Consider the following 15172-nt stretch of genomic DNA (forward strand, 5'->3'; position numbering starts at 1 on the left):
AACTGTGTGATCAAATATGTTGAAGAATAGATTGACTATAGCTTTCATTGCAATATTATCAATATAATGGGATCAGTATGACGCCACCATGCAGTTCATTTATCCTAGTGATTAAACATGGGAACTCGTAATGCCACAATTGGCCTTTACTTTCCTAAGGCATCTGCTAAATTAACTTTTTTTATGTTTTCTCCAGAATATAATGTTTTGACTCTTGTGGAGCAGGATCAGAACCACAGAAAGCCAAGGAAGCACAGCTGTGATGAACTTTAGCTGGGTTAATAACTATCAGAAAGTGATCCTTATGGAAAAAGGTTATCCCATACAATGGCCAGGCAGGGAGCAGAGCCACAAAGTCTCAGTAGCACAACATTGAGCTCCTCTGTAGAGCTATAAATTTGCTGAATGATTCTGTAAGGCAATGAACTGTGAAGTGTGAAAAGGCAACATTGAGAGCGATACACATGAAGCGTGATCAAAGCTGAAAGATTTCTCACCCTGGCTGTATGCATTACCTTAAACCTAGGAAGGAGTGTGAAAGACAAAGCCTGAAAAAAAGTGCTATGAAAGGTCAGAGCAGAGATGTCAGAGAAATAAGCATAAGGGCAAACTCATCTTTTTTAAAACCAGTGGATTTGTGTTAAAACTAAAATCAAATTTAAAAATAATCCCCTTTTAGGTCTAACGAACTTCCCTAGCATTGTCTTACATGCCTTCATACACTCCTGGAAGGATTTTTCCAGAATCCTTCCCAATTCTGTTGTCATGGTCATCGTAATGCATCTGTGTCCAAACTATGGCCCGGGGGCCATTTGCGGCCCGCCGTCCATTTTTCTGTGGCCCGCGTCATATGCTAAAAATGGCATTTGGCTCAGTTCAAATAAAATAAACAAAAACAAAAATGTTTGGAGATGATCAACGTAAGAAGGGAGGACGTTATTTTAGTTAATGAAAACTAACGAAATAACAAACTAAAATTCAAAAAACAATATTGTTAACGAAATAAAAACGAAAATGCTTTTATAAAAACGAAAACTAACAAACTACCTTTTATGATTACAAAACTAACTGAAACTAACTATAATTATACCAAACATGTCCTTCGTTTTAGTCTTTGGTAATTAATTTAATGCATGAGCCTTTGGGGATGATTTTAAATGTGATTTTTAGTCATTTATTTTGATAAAAACCAGAATAATGACAATTGAAAGTATGTCACATAGAAGTGACATCATCTAGCAGCAGCCAATAGAAAAGCACCTTCCGAAGACGTTGCTCGCATGGTGTTTTTTAAATATTGCACACATAAAAAAAAAAACTATAACTAATACTGAAACTAACTAAACTAAAACTAAGTATTTATTAAAGAACTAAAACTAATAGAAAACTAACAGACCCACCATGAAAACTAATTAAAACTAACAAAATTTAAAAAACAAAACTCGAAACAAAATAAAACATTCCAAAACTATAATAACCCTACTGCCATATTACAAATACATTGGTTTATGTACTGTAGCATTTTTCTAAATATGCAAAAGCACAAATAAATTATTTGTACAATTTTTATTACTAAACACAATTTCTCTTCATAACATTATGTGGCCCTTGCATCCTTCTGATTTTCTGTATGTGGCCCTCAAATGAAAAAGTTTGGACACCCCTTAATGAGTCTTAATGAGTCGATGGGCTTTATTTTCACACGCTTGGCGTAAAGACGGGTGCGTCTCAATTTTTGTGCTGGGGCAAGTCTAGTCTGCCTTGTTTGGGGCCATGTTGCGCCTCTCTGGGTGTTCCGGCGGACACTGACGTTGTGCCCTTGGTGCATCTAGCAACAGAAAGCAGACCGTGCTAGGCCCAGAAACTGTCGCATCTTAATACTCATGTTGGGGCAAGTCTCGTGTATGTAATTTGTGAGTTTGGCAGAAGCACTACGCCTCCCTGGAAGTTCCAGTACCCCGAGATGCCAAGCCAAAGTAGATGACCTAATAGGAGGTCTGTCGTGTGGTACACTAATCTGATCAACTTTATCGGGATTGGATGAGGTTTTGCATTTTTTTTTGCAAAATCGTTGATCAACTGTAATGTCTTAATTTGCCCGATCGATCAATGATGTCATTGATGGGCTCCACGAAAGAAGACAATACATGTTAAATTTAATGTTTATCAGCGTATTTAGTAGGGGTGTGAATTGCCTAGTACCTGACGATTCGATCCGTATCACGATTCATAGGTCACGATTCGATTCGATACCGATTAATCCCGATGTGAATTTACAAGTCGATTGTTGCGATTTTTTTTTTACTCAAATTTAGAAAATACCATTCAGTAAACTTCTACATGTACACTGTAAGATTTGTATGAAAATGTATTATTTATTTATCTGAAACTTCAGTCTTATAACTGTAAGCCACTGTATTTAACAAACAGGTTGTAACATTTTTCATGTTTGAACAGCGTTGAAATAAAATATAAAGGCTTAATGTTCTATTAATATAATAGTCTTCCATGCTTAAGGTGTGAAAGTTAGATGTTTTGTTGAATATTTTTCCATCAAAAATGGATGTTAAACAATCGATTCGGCTGCCTATTGAATCGATTCGAGAATTGCGTGCTGTAGTATCCCGATATATTGCAGAATCGATTTTTTTAACACCCCTAGTATTTAGATTTTTTTTTTCTCCTCATGACATGAGTTGAGTTAATAGATTGCTCCACAATCCGATTTAATCGGTTATCAAGCGTCTCTGAGTTTCTCCCTCTCGATGTGAATAAATGGATAAAATCTAATTTGTGTCTGCGTTTGGATCCCAAATGCAGACACAAATAAGATTTTCTCCATTTATTCACATTGAGAGGCAGAAACTCAGAGACGCTGTACACAGGAAAGTTGGACAATAATCCGGCAAACCACACACAATTCCCAGACTGCACCCACAGACAGTGAATTGTCAAGAACTAAAGAACGACATCACTTTAGGTCCAGACATCATCTAAAGGATTAAAGGTTGATATCTTGAACATCGCGTTTTGTAAACAGACACTTGTTACATCAGTACCTAAACAGACCCATAACAGGTCATGAACTCTGGCGCATGCTACCCAGGCCATGACAGTTATCATTTTTTCACAGCCCATTGATCACTGATCGGTTAAAAAAAATCCTGATCGTGTTAAGCCTCTCTCACCTCTACCTCGCCTATATCAATAGCTTATGTTACAAAAACCCAGAGGCATATTCTTAAATATGTTTAATTCCAACTAAAATTCTGCAACCATCTCAGTGACAGCAGGCCAATCAATGAAGAGATACTCAAAATGCTGGCGATACTAATTAATTAGACCATCAAACAACAACACAGCTTCTTCAGAAATGTTCTGCTTCCCAGAGGAGAACTAGCTGCCAAATATGGAATACTGTTGGGGGGAAGGGAGACATTGGGTATCTCTTGCAGTGAAAATTATGAGGAGGAGGAGGAGAACATTTTAAGGAAGACTCCTTAGCATTCTCAGTGTGAATACGCATTAGAAACGTACCAAAAAACACTTTAAAAAAAACAAAAAACTTATCTGATGCTTGATGTCCAATAGCCAATTTCTCTCCTTTGTATACCATAGTGTCCATCCAAGTGAATGAGATGATTAGCGAATGATAGGTCATTTACATATCTTGATGTTGCATGTGCTCTCTCTGTCCCTCCTGCGCGTTCTCTCTCTCACAAACACATAAACACACTTGTCTTGCACATATACTGCAGGTTCACCTCAAGGGATTGATGTAATTGAGAGGCAGGAGAGGATAGTGAAAGCATGAAGCATTGGAAGAACAAACAGAGTAACAGGAGGGAGGCAATGACAAAGTAAGCAGAAAGGAAAAGCTGCCCTGGGAAATAAAACCACACATACAAGAGGAGAAGGGAAAAGACAGAAAAAAAAACACTAGTGCAGACTAACTGCTCAAACATCTTGAAAACGAACCAAAAAAGTTGCTGAATAGTTGCAATACTTTGTGCACACACGCAGGGTTGTCGTGCACAGTGTTTGGGGTCAGTTTTCCCTCTGTTTCAAAATGTAAAATGCTGGATCCTGCTTTGAGTCGGGAATCTAAGCAGACATGAGTGGGAGGGCAACAGAAGCGGAGGAGCTTGATGTGGGTCCATCATGATCGATCAGCGAATACGAGTTCCGATTATGGGGAAGTCTCGCACAGCGACAATTTGAAGCATACAGTACAGTAATAGGACAAAGTGAATTCACTTGTAGCTGTAACGTTTTTGACATAATGTTAAAAATATAGAAATTCAGAAAAAATGTTCTGGAAGTGAGTTGCTATAGTGTGGCAGCTCAGCCTTACTTAGCTTTTTTTTTTTTTTAGGGGTACAATGCAAGATTCAGAATTTTTGCACATTTGCGACCCCTCTGGCGAAACGTGGAATGGACCCCAGCGATGTGAGCAGCAGCTGGCAGCTCCCTATATGGTATTAATAAAGGATGGGATGGGTTAATAGAATACAGGCAGTCCACCTAGTTACGGACATCTGACGTACGGACATTCGCAGTTACGAACAAATGCTAACTGGTGTCCATAAATGCCATAAAATGCCATATTGCGCTCACAAGCTCATATTTTTAAGTGTACGCTCTCCCTCTTTCTCTCACTCGTCCAGTCACCGCGCCATGCACTTGCACTGTAATTTGCACGGATCCGTGCAAGTTAACTTTATGCAAGTAAACTTTATTTCGCATGGCTGATGAAGAAATGCTAAGGCTATGCGCTACACGTCTTGTGTATGTTTCATTACTGAGGTAACTAGACAATGGCGTTGCTTCGAGTGGGGGGAAAAAAAGTTTTAAGCTTGCTAGTGAATCTGGTGACCTGTGATGGCTACTAAATGCTATTTTGGTTGGCAGTTTAACAGCTGTAAAGAAATGAATTCAGTCACCAGAAACGCACGGCAACTTCCTCGCTCACCTTTATTATCATGCCCTGGCTGTGTTGTATACTTTTTCATTTTTTTTTAAGGAAATTGACTTACAACAACTCAACTTATCAACAGCCTTTAAGAACGTTCGTAGTTTAAGGACTACCTGTAATTGGGAAATTAAACAGCTGGTACTTTGTGAAGTGTGAATGGTGATCAAATAAAATAGGTGAATCGGTGGAAATGTGACATGACTTGCATCTTCATTTTTTAACATTAATTTTGATAATTGCTAATTTCCACACTTCTCTCTCACAATATTTGATGCACCCACACACAATATGAAAGCACATGGCCCATTCCTCTGTGAACCACTTTTTCATCTCTTTCAGAGGCTGTTGAAGGCAGCTGTATAACGTCTTTTATCGCCGGATTTGATTTGACTTTTTTGTTATTCACTTTTTTTTTTTTTTTTTGTGGGCTGGGAAAATTCTCATTAGTAACATGCAGCTGTGCTGAGTGGGAATGACTACGTGCAGCACAGACAAATTTGTAGACAATGTTTCACTAATGCTACCTCACAGTAATTCCCCACAGTTGCTGTGTAAATGACCACAAAGCTAATTTTATTATCATTCTTTATGGATTGGAAATGTTGAAGCTTCTGGCCGTAAAGGGACGGCGGCGAGCCAGCTTGATTTGAGCTTGAGGTCCTGATTTAGAATTTTATCTATTTCTGCTCACCCCGCTGGGAAATATTGAAATCTGCTATGGAATATATATGTGTGCGGGTGAGAAAGAGAGGGAGAGAGAAAAAAAAAAAAAGAGTTCAAGGAGAAGAAAATATTTGATATCATAAACAGTTGGGTGATTAATTGGAATACCTGTACTTGCATTTCATATAGTTTTAGTGTCATGGTTTGGAGTGATATAAATAAGACCGAAATAAAAACATGGTAAAAGAGGAAGCTAAACTTTAAGGCTACTGTTTATGTTCAGAATTAGTGTGAAGCAGTCTGGAATACGTGCTATATTTAGTCATTCTTAAGCAGGGCACGTATCGGCCAAGCCAAGCGCACCCTCTGGCGACACGCACATACTCATACTGGACAAGGCACAATTTTGTCGCATGTAATTCAACAGCCGGCAAATAGCCACTTTCAACCCCTTTGACCTCTGCTAATGCAAACATTAATAGACATAATCAACGCACTCAAGAAAGGGAATAGTGTTCAAGAAAAAACTACAATTATTCATACTGTAATTTTAACATGATAGACATGCAACATGCGCACTTGAAGTCAAACTTCAACAGAAGGAAAAACGGCGAAAAGTTGAAGAAAGAACCGTTAACTCACCTCAGATGTGAGCATGACACTCTGCCGAAAAAAACGTGTTGAAAACCGGCTGCACCCTCTGTCCTCACACAGACGCACGCGCAAACACGAGCGATGCGCATGTGTGTGTAAGGACAATGAGATTGGACTGGAAGGAGGCAAGCAGCTGGAGTAGGAGGAAAGGAGAGGGGAAGGAGGGGATTGGGCGGGAAGGTGAAGAGGAGAAGGAGAGAGAATAATGAGGCGCAAGAGTGGCACAACAAAAAGTGAGAGGACAAAAGACTGAAACGGCATCCCTTTATTGATGTGTGTGCGCGTGCGTGTGCGTCAATAGCCTTCTATCTTGACACCTACTGTACAAGGAGAAAGAGCATCTTTTCAACTCTTGCTGGGTGTGAGATCTCTATTCCATCACCTTGTCTGTTGCTCTCCTGTATTAACACACATCTCATGTCCTTGCTCTCTCTTCTTTTTTTCTTTTTTTTCCGCCCAGTTAATCTGGGGAAATACCTCCACCAATAATCTTTTCAAAGGTATCTCAATATGTTGCGTCCAGTATGTTTTGAAGTTAGTAGGGATGGGTGAGTACCAGGTATCGATTAGGGATGTAACGATAAGGGCAACATCGTGATTTAGTGATATTAAAACTGCCACAATATCATCATCGTCATGTTCACAATATTTAAAAGGAACACATCTGTTAAAAAAAAAAGGCCAATTGATTTCCATTTGTGCAGTTCTAGCACCCTCTAGTGGCTAGTTTATTAGTGCAATTTAATTTTTATTAGGGATGTTTTGGCCTTCTTTGTTCAAAATCTATGCTAATTGTCAGATGAAGGGGAACCGAATTTGCTTGTGAAGCGATCAATGTGTGCTTGCATTAGAAAGCAAGTGCCTCAATGTTATTAGAGATTGTTGGTGGTTTATTTGCATTGCTGTTATGTACAAAAGCACATTAGGGTATATGCCACGGAAGAGGCGGGACGTGATTTTGGATATCAGTTTATTTCCCGTCCGGGTTGCAAACGTGCAACCGAGGGGCACAAAGTATTTTTGAAGCAACCCACACGTCGCAAACCGAACCGGAAACAAACTGATGTGCAAAAAACAGTCCCGCCTCTTCCATGGTATATACCCCATATTGTGCTTTTTTTTTTTTTTTAGTATGAGGTTTTGGGGTTTTTTTTGTGTTTTTTGTTACAATAATGTGATCATTTTTAAATATCATCAACCAAGTTTTTCTGTGTAACATCGAGCTTAAACAAAACAGAGGAAAGGAAGTTTCTGTTGCGGGTGCGAGTGGACCCCAAAGCAGACGAAAGTGGAGCAGGAGCGTAGAAGCAAAAATTTAATAACAAAAGGAGCACCAAAGGCCATAACAACTATCTAGCAAAAAGGTACAACAGAATTCCACACTAACTGAGCGGCTGGGCGGAGTCCTAGCTGAAGGTCAGCATCAGAGATAAAAATACTACTAACAAAAGGCAAAAATGCACATGAAACAGTCTCAGGAACAGGACAGTCGGAAATCAGAACAAGGAGTAACATCAACAAGACAAGAATAATCCGACGCCGTCCTTCAGCTTCTGCAGCACCTAAATACTAGTGATGGCAAAATGAAGCCCCGTAAAGCAGTGAAGCCCTGCAGTGAAATGCTTCACACACACGTAGGGGCTTCAAGATGATTCATTTCCTCGACTACGCCATCATGTGGACAGAAAAATGTATAACATGCTTGGTGCATGCAATAAAATGGTGGGGTGTAAATCATGCTCTAAATACAAAAGAATATATATTTGAAGAGTGTTTTAACATGAATTGTTCTGTGTTACTTTGTCTATGTTTGTGCTTATGCAACAAGTGAAAATGTGAAATGAGGTAAAATAAAGTGCTTATTCATTTTTATTTAAAAACTATTTTTTCCGAAGTTTTTGGACTCAGGCGGTTTCTTTTTTTTGCAGAGAATTTCACCTGCTTTGGAAAAAAACTCTTTCACATGGTACTGATGAAGCAGGGGTGCATCGATATGAGATAGCAAGTTTGTATAGAATTGGACGCGTATATTTCTGTGATTCCCAGTACTGAAGGGGACTTTCAACTGTGAACAGAAAAATGTGAATTTTATGTGTTGTCACATTTTATTTTATTTTATTTTATTATTGGAATCTGTTAAAATAGTACCTTCTGAGGTGAGATCTGCTCAAAGTGCTCCTAAACAAGGGCAAATCTCTTTCTTGCTGGTTCCATCGCAAAAAGAAGCTCGTCAAATCGAATGCCAAAAGCAAAAAAAGTAGCGCAATAAGGGAACCGAAAACACAAAAAGTGAAGGGGAATCCATAGCGTTTCTTTGTCGCTTTTATTTCGAACTACACTCAAACCTAGCGAATCATTTCCTGAATCAGTCACGTGGTACCCTTGCTTCGTGGGGCTTCAAACGTCACCACGTACGTCATCAACACACGCATTGACACGCCGTTCATGAACCACTCATCTGCATTACTCGGCACACGCTTCAGGGATTCGACCCGAGAAGCACATCACTACTAAATACTGAACTAATTGGTGATGACTCCCAGGTGTGCAGCTGGGGTCTCCGCCCATCCAATAGAATGCCAGCAGTTGTGAGACAAAAAGGAAACATGTGACCCAGCAGCCTGACATGAAACACAAATATGACAGTTCTGAACGTCCTAAAAAGCACTTGGGCTGTAATTCCAAAATATAACCTGTCACTTGATGTTGAACATTTATGAAAATCTGTCATAGAACCAACAAATATTTGTACTTTTCTTTGTAAATTCAACCAATAAAATGTATGACCTTCAACATAGCATTTAGAATGGGGTCAACCATTTTGGAACACCCTGTACTTCAACTCTAAAATTCAACTTCTTCTACAGTTCTTTGTCGAATATGTTGCTATCTTTAAACAATGGAGAGAAAATTATATTAGTTGGCAGTTCAAAGTTTTCTATTCGATCACTTTTTGTTCAAAAAAGGAAGTATTGCACATGCACACCATGAGTTCCAGGTGTGTGTGTGTGTCCATGTGTGACAAGTGACTTCAGTCTTCTTTGCTGAACCATAGAGAAGCCAATCTCCACATCCAATTATTTGCTTCTCAAAGGAAGACAGATGGGGAGAGTGGAAAACATGTATGGGTTCCAGATAGACAGAGTCAGTGAGGGAAAGACAGGCTCTTTGAGAATCTGCACTGGGGGGAATTAATTAGAATGAAAAGAAATATCGAGAAAAGAAACCCGCTTTTACTTGAGCCCAGAGAAGACTCTTAAAATTAGTCGCAACCAGAGCCTGCGGACACAACAAAGCAGCATGAGTGAATACGAAGCAGTGCAATACCCAAAGCAAAAGTACAAGATGCTCGTTTTGTATCTATGTTGGTTTTGAGTTTTTAATGTGTGTGTGCATACCCTCCTCAGGCAAGTCCTGCCGTCTGAATCTGATCAGTCTTCTGCTTTCGAATCCTTCTCCATCTTCCCCCTCTTGCTAACCTTCATCTCCTGGGATATTCCATGGAAGAAAAGTCGGACTCATGGGGGCTTGAAGTAACACTCGCTCCAGTTTTCGTCTCCTTTCGGAGTCCTTTACGCCGCTCCTTTCCCCTTATTAGCTTTATCTGCTGTAACATTTTTCTTTCGATCTTGTGTCGGTGACACACAGCGTGCGGAGGGGGAGGAGATGGAAGAGTGGAGAGAAAGAATGAAAGAGTCCCAAAAAAAGAGATGGGGGAGGCAGAACAAGTGTAGGTAGCAGGCGGGGAATGACGGAAAGAGGCAGGTGGAAGTATCATGACACATCACGGAGGCATACGTCTGCGTGTGTCAGATGATGGGGGCCGTCCTTATGACATACCACCAACATGCGTGAGGATGAATAGATGAACGGATTGAATGAGAAAGGTGGATGGTTTGAGGGAGTGATTCAACAAGCATGCTGCCTCCTCTTGTACGCCCATGCACACTCACGCACGAAAACTTTTTGGGTTGCTTATCATTCATGAATTTTGCCTTCCCACGCATGGCTACCCTACGCATGCAAATGGAACCTGCCCTGAACAGAATCCTAATAGAAGAGAGGGATGGGAGACAAGTTGTGTGCCTGTGTACGTATTTCTTTATACTCTTTCTTTAGGTAGGAAAAAAAAAATAGTTTTAGCAATATTTTCAGCTTCCCTGGGATTACAGTAAAAGCCAAAGAAGGTTGAATGTAGTGCTGTCACTATCAAATATTTTTAGAACCTCGATCCCAATTGATAAACTATCGATTATACAATCAATTCATTGGCTAATCAGATTCATTTAAATTTTGTGTTGTGTATTACAAAAGCATTTTTTCCCTGACTACTATTTATTAACCAGTGACTGCTGTTTATATCGTACTTCGTATCCGTCTAAACCCCTTCAGAGTTTGTAAACAATGTGACACAATTTAAAGGGCGGGGCTTAGCTGGAGGCAAAAACACCTCAGTGGCGTGTGGTTCTAACACCGGTCAGCATATTTTCATGGAAAGTTCACATCGGAATGGACGCGGAAGACGGCCATTTGAGTTAATATGTGAGTAAACTGACCGTGAATGTTACTTTAAAAAGTTAACTCTGACTGATGGGACGATATTTACTGACCCGTACGCACTCACGCACTGGATAGATGATTTAATAAGACTACCCACCGTGCAATGGCCGGACATTTAAATCTACCTTATAGAAAAACTGAGCATTTATACTAAAGGTAAACTGAAGGCCTATAAATCATTAGATGTCTACAACTACGTCTTGAATGGACATGTTCAAAATTTAGAATATAACAACTTGAGCGAGGACTTTTGTGTCGTGCGGTCGCAAGTACTGCCAAGTCAACGACAGGGACAGTGATGAGGATATACGAGGCATGTACCTCTCCTACAAAAATTTGACAAGAAGTTATCGGAACCATTGTGGGGGCTTTCGCCTCAACAAAACTGAAACATACAGCTAATGTTTGGTTAGCTAGCGGTTAGCATTCGCGCATGGAGCATGTAAACACAGACTTTTTGTAAGAATCCCATAAATAATTACTAACTTAAGTAATTTCAATCACAACTAATTCTAGCCCACATCATTGTCCAGGCTGAATCTGACAGTTAAATCTTACCTGATATGAAGTGTGCGCTGCAAACACGAGCATTGTTGATAATAGTCTCAGACAGTCCAGTCCTTTCGCCTAATCGCGTTTAACCACAGCCGTCTGCGATTACTCTGACTGGCAGAGGAAGGGATGCAATAGAATTTTAAGTTTTTGTTTGTCCACGGTTCTGGCAACCAAAAACACAACAAGACGACATTTTCTACAGACAACCAGCGTTGTTTACTTCTAGCTGCACTTCCGTTGCCTCCAGCGGTTGTTTTTGCCTCCAGTAAACACCGTGACGTCATCGTGACGTAAGCCATGAATAGGGTCTATAGTGATTAAAAAAGGGGTGGTTGATGTACTATGTTACTCTTTTAGTCATTGTTTTCCGAAATAAACACATATGTTTGCAAAAGTCTTATTTTGACTAACACAGAAGATAATCCATCTTCTTTCATGAATGACTACAGATTACTGTTGATTTGCTGAAATCAGAGGATTTGGACAATTTTACATAAATGGCTCCAAACGATGATTATATAAATAGTTGTAAATTAATTTGATAATCGATTACTTGTTGATTAATTGATTTATTTTGACAGCTCTGGTTGAATGCCAACTTTTCTGTTACAGCTCATTTGTGGTAAGGAGGCTCGAGTTTATTGCTGAAGAGGTATTGGCAACTAACTGGTGATGAAGTACAAGGATCCACAGATTGAGCGACTGCAAGGACAGGCAGCATGCAGAGGGACTTCTGGCAGGCTGGCTGGAGGGCTGAGCAGAATGGATTCGGGCAAGCAAACAAACAAAAATGAAACTATTCTGGCGATGCGTCATTACACAAACCAAGTGTTTACTTAGTTTAGATCTTGCAAAGAATGTCAATAGAGGAGGGATGCAGTGGAACCAAGTTGAATGCCTCTGATGTTGTTATCTGGTATAGGGCTGAACAATTGTGAAAAATTATCTAATTGCAATTATTCTCCCCATTCCCCAAAACATTGCAATTTTCAATTATTTTATTATGTATTTATATATTTTTAACCCAACAAAAGATTAAAAAGGAACTCGGGATACCCTAAACCAGGGGTGTCAAACTCATGTTAGCTCAGGGGCCGCATGGAGGAAAATATATTACCAAGTGGGTCACATTGGTCAAATAACGGTATATAACTTAAAAACGATCAATTATATGCAGATTTTCACTTTTTGTGGGCCAGCCCTAAATTACGGAGCTCAACTGTAATCATATTGTTAAAAAAATAATAATAATACAAATGCAAATGGAACGTGCCAACACTGAGTTCTGGACGTGTTAAATCACGTGCTTTGCATATACATTGTTCCCAGAATGCATTGCGTGGCGCAGTTAATGACGTTATAAAGACATTAATCCTTGTCATATCTATTTGTGTTACCAGTAATTGAATTTGTGTCGTATTTAACACGTTTGTGTATGATAAAATAAAATAAAATGATAATAATAATAATAGTAATTAAACAAACCGTAACTTTAAGTTGTGTGTAAAATAATGACATCCAGGACGATTCCCCCGTACATGTTGCATTGCTCATCTGAGGACTGCTTGTGATATCATCTCGCGGGCTGGATTAAACCCCTTTGTGGGCCTTATCCGGCCCGCAGGCCTTATGTTTGACACCCCTGCCCTAAGCAGTTTAATTAAACAAGGCATCTTTAAACATGATACTCAGATAGTTTTCTTGATGAAAAAGGTGAGATTCACAACAAGAACAAGATTGTATATAGTTTCAAAAATTTGTAATATGTGTTTGCATGTATGTATTTGTGATCATTGTAAATGTTGGCTATGAATTGGTTGCAAATATTCTCTGTCACAAAGCCTAAAAAAAACATGACGCATGCGTGCATAGCAAACCAAAAGTTTGGGGCATAAGTTTGGGTTTGTAATGGCTCATACAGGAGATGACCTTACCCATTAGTCTTTCATTAAAGCTGAACATTTTCAGTATCCATAAAAATCACCATTATTTGGTTTTCATATTTTTTCTGGATCTCTGACAACAGAAAGCTAACATTTATAAGCATTATAAAAGTATTTTTCTTTTTATCCCGGGTCAAAATTGACTGGGTCTGATATGAGTATTTGTAAAACCAGCGGAAATTAGGAAAGCTGAGTAAAAGCTAACTCTATTACACACATTTTTCAGCAATACAAATTAAACAAATTGAACAAGTTGTCAACAATGGTCCAAAAATGAACATAGACATCTGAGCCAGATATCCATCCATCCATTTTCTTGACCGCTTATTCCTTACAAGGGTTGCGGGGGTACACCCTAAACTGGTCGCCAGCCAATCGCAGAGCACACAAAGACGAACAACCATCCACGCCCACAAGCACACCTAGGGACAATTGGAGTGCCCAATTAACCTGCCATGCATGTCTTTGGAATGTGGGAGGAGACCGGAGTACCCGGAGAAGAGCAGGCACGGGGAGAACATGCAAACTCGACCCAGGAAGGCCGGAGCCATGACTCGGACCCGAGTCCTCAGTACTGGGAGGCGGACGTGCATACCACTCAACTAGTCCTTGAGGGCTGGATTCTTGCATGTTTTAGAAGGTTCCCCCCACTCCAGCACATCTGATTCAAATGATCAGCTGGAAGAGGGAAACATCTAAAACGGGCATGACGCCAGCCATCAAGGACCGGATTTGGAAACTCCTGCTGTAACCAATACAGTTGTCACAAACAGCAAGGCACAGTGTGCTTGCATTGAGTTTACTCACCAGTCAATTGGAAGTCTGTTGCATCCAAGCTCCATCCTCTTCGCCACCTGAAAGTCTTTTTCCGGAAGGCGGTAATATTGACGATGCGGTTATCATTAGTGTTGTTCCGATACCGATATTGGTATCGGCAGAGGTGCTGATAATGCATAAAAACAGTGGTATCGGTATCGGTGACTACTCACAATTAACATGCCGATACCATTAATTCCAACGCTAATATAGGATTTTGGATGCACCATCTTGTGGCTTGCTCGTGCACAACATTCACTTATATATGTTCACTGCATGCCGATCTAAGATATCCTATTGGCCCTTCAATGCTCTGAACCAATGGCAGGACAGCTTTTTCATGTTGAAGAAAAACAATCGTAAGTATCGGTATGGTATCGGTATCGGCCGATACTGCAAAGCTGGGTATCGGTATCAAAAAAACGGTATCGGAACAACACTAGTTATCATGCCCCATATAATCAGCTAGTTGGTCCATCTGAGCGTCAGACAAGTTGAGAACGGTGGCTTGTATTACTGCACGCATCCGTAGCAACATGGATGTGAGCCTACCAGGATATTCAGCATGGCATAGATTAGCATGCTCACACAGTATTGGAGCCACGGATGTGCCTCAGTGACCCTTGCCTTGCAAAAAGGTACGTGTTTTGCGATAGTACGCCACAGGCTGTTCTTTGCTCAACCAGGAGCCGAAGAGAGTGCATCATATTCGGCTTTTTGAGCACCAGCACGGGACGCCCAAATTTCCCGCCGATAACAAATCTCTGCATGCGCTGTCATAAGTCTCTCTTGCCCTGGTTCAACGCCCACTCAAGGTTATCGTGGTAGTCCGTGGGGGCAAGGCTGGTGATCTTGGAGAGCGGCATTGAGGTGACCTCGCCCGTTGTTAAAAGCGATGCAGTCACTGAGGCATACAGTACCTTGAAGAGTTTGTATCAAACTATGGATGTTGCGCGGCATGCCAGTGACTCATATAAGACGTCATGGGTTTCTGCCAGGAAGTAGT

At 40.2% G+C, this 15172-nt stretch overlaps 1 long non-coding RNA gene across 1 annotated transcript in view; it reads right to left on the bottom strand.

Annotated features, from left to right (window-relative positions):
- The window catches only part of LOC144024395 (uncharacterized), a 22471-nt gene extending 12245 nt beyond the window's left edge, over positions 1–10226 (bottom strand). Inside the window, exons 1-2 of the long non-coding RNA XR_013284753.1 lie at positions 9691–10226; positions 6281–6425 (exon numbers count right to left, since the gene is read on the bottom strand). This is a non-coding gene — a long non-coding RNA (uncharacterized LOC144024395). The remainder of the gene's footprint in view (positions 1–6280; positions 6426–9690) is intronic.
- Between the last annotated feature and the right edge of the window lie 4946 nt (positions 10227–15172).

The sequence above is a fragment of the Festucalex cinctus genome, chromosome 8 (assembly GCF_051991245.1).
Source record: "Festucalex cinctus isolate MCC-2025b chromosome 8, RoL_Fcin_1.0, whole genome shotgun sequence".
NCBI classification, from domain to species: domain Eukaryota; kingdom Metazoa; phylum Chordata; class Actinopteri; order Syngnathiformes; family Syngnathidae; genus Festucalex; species Festucalex cinctus.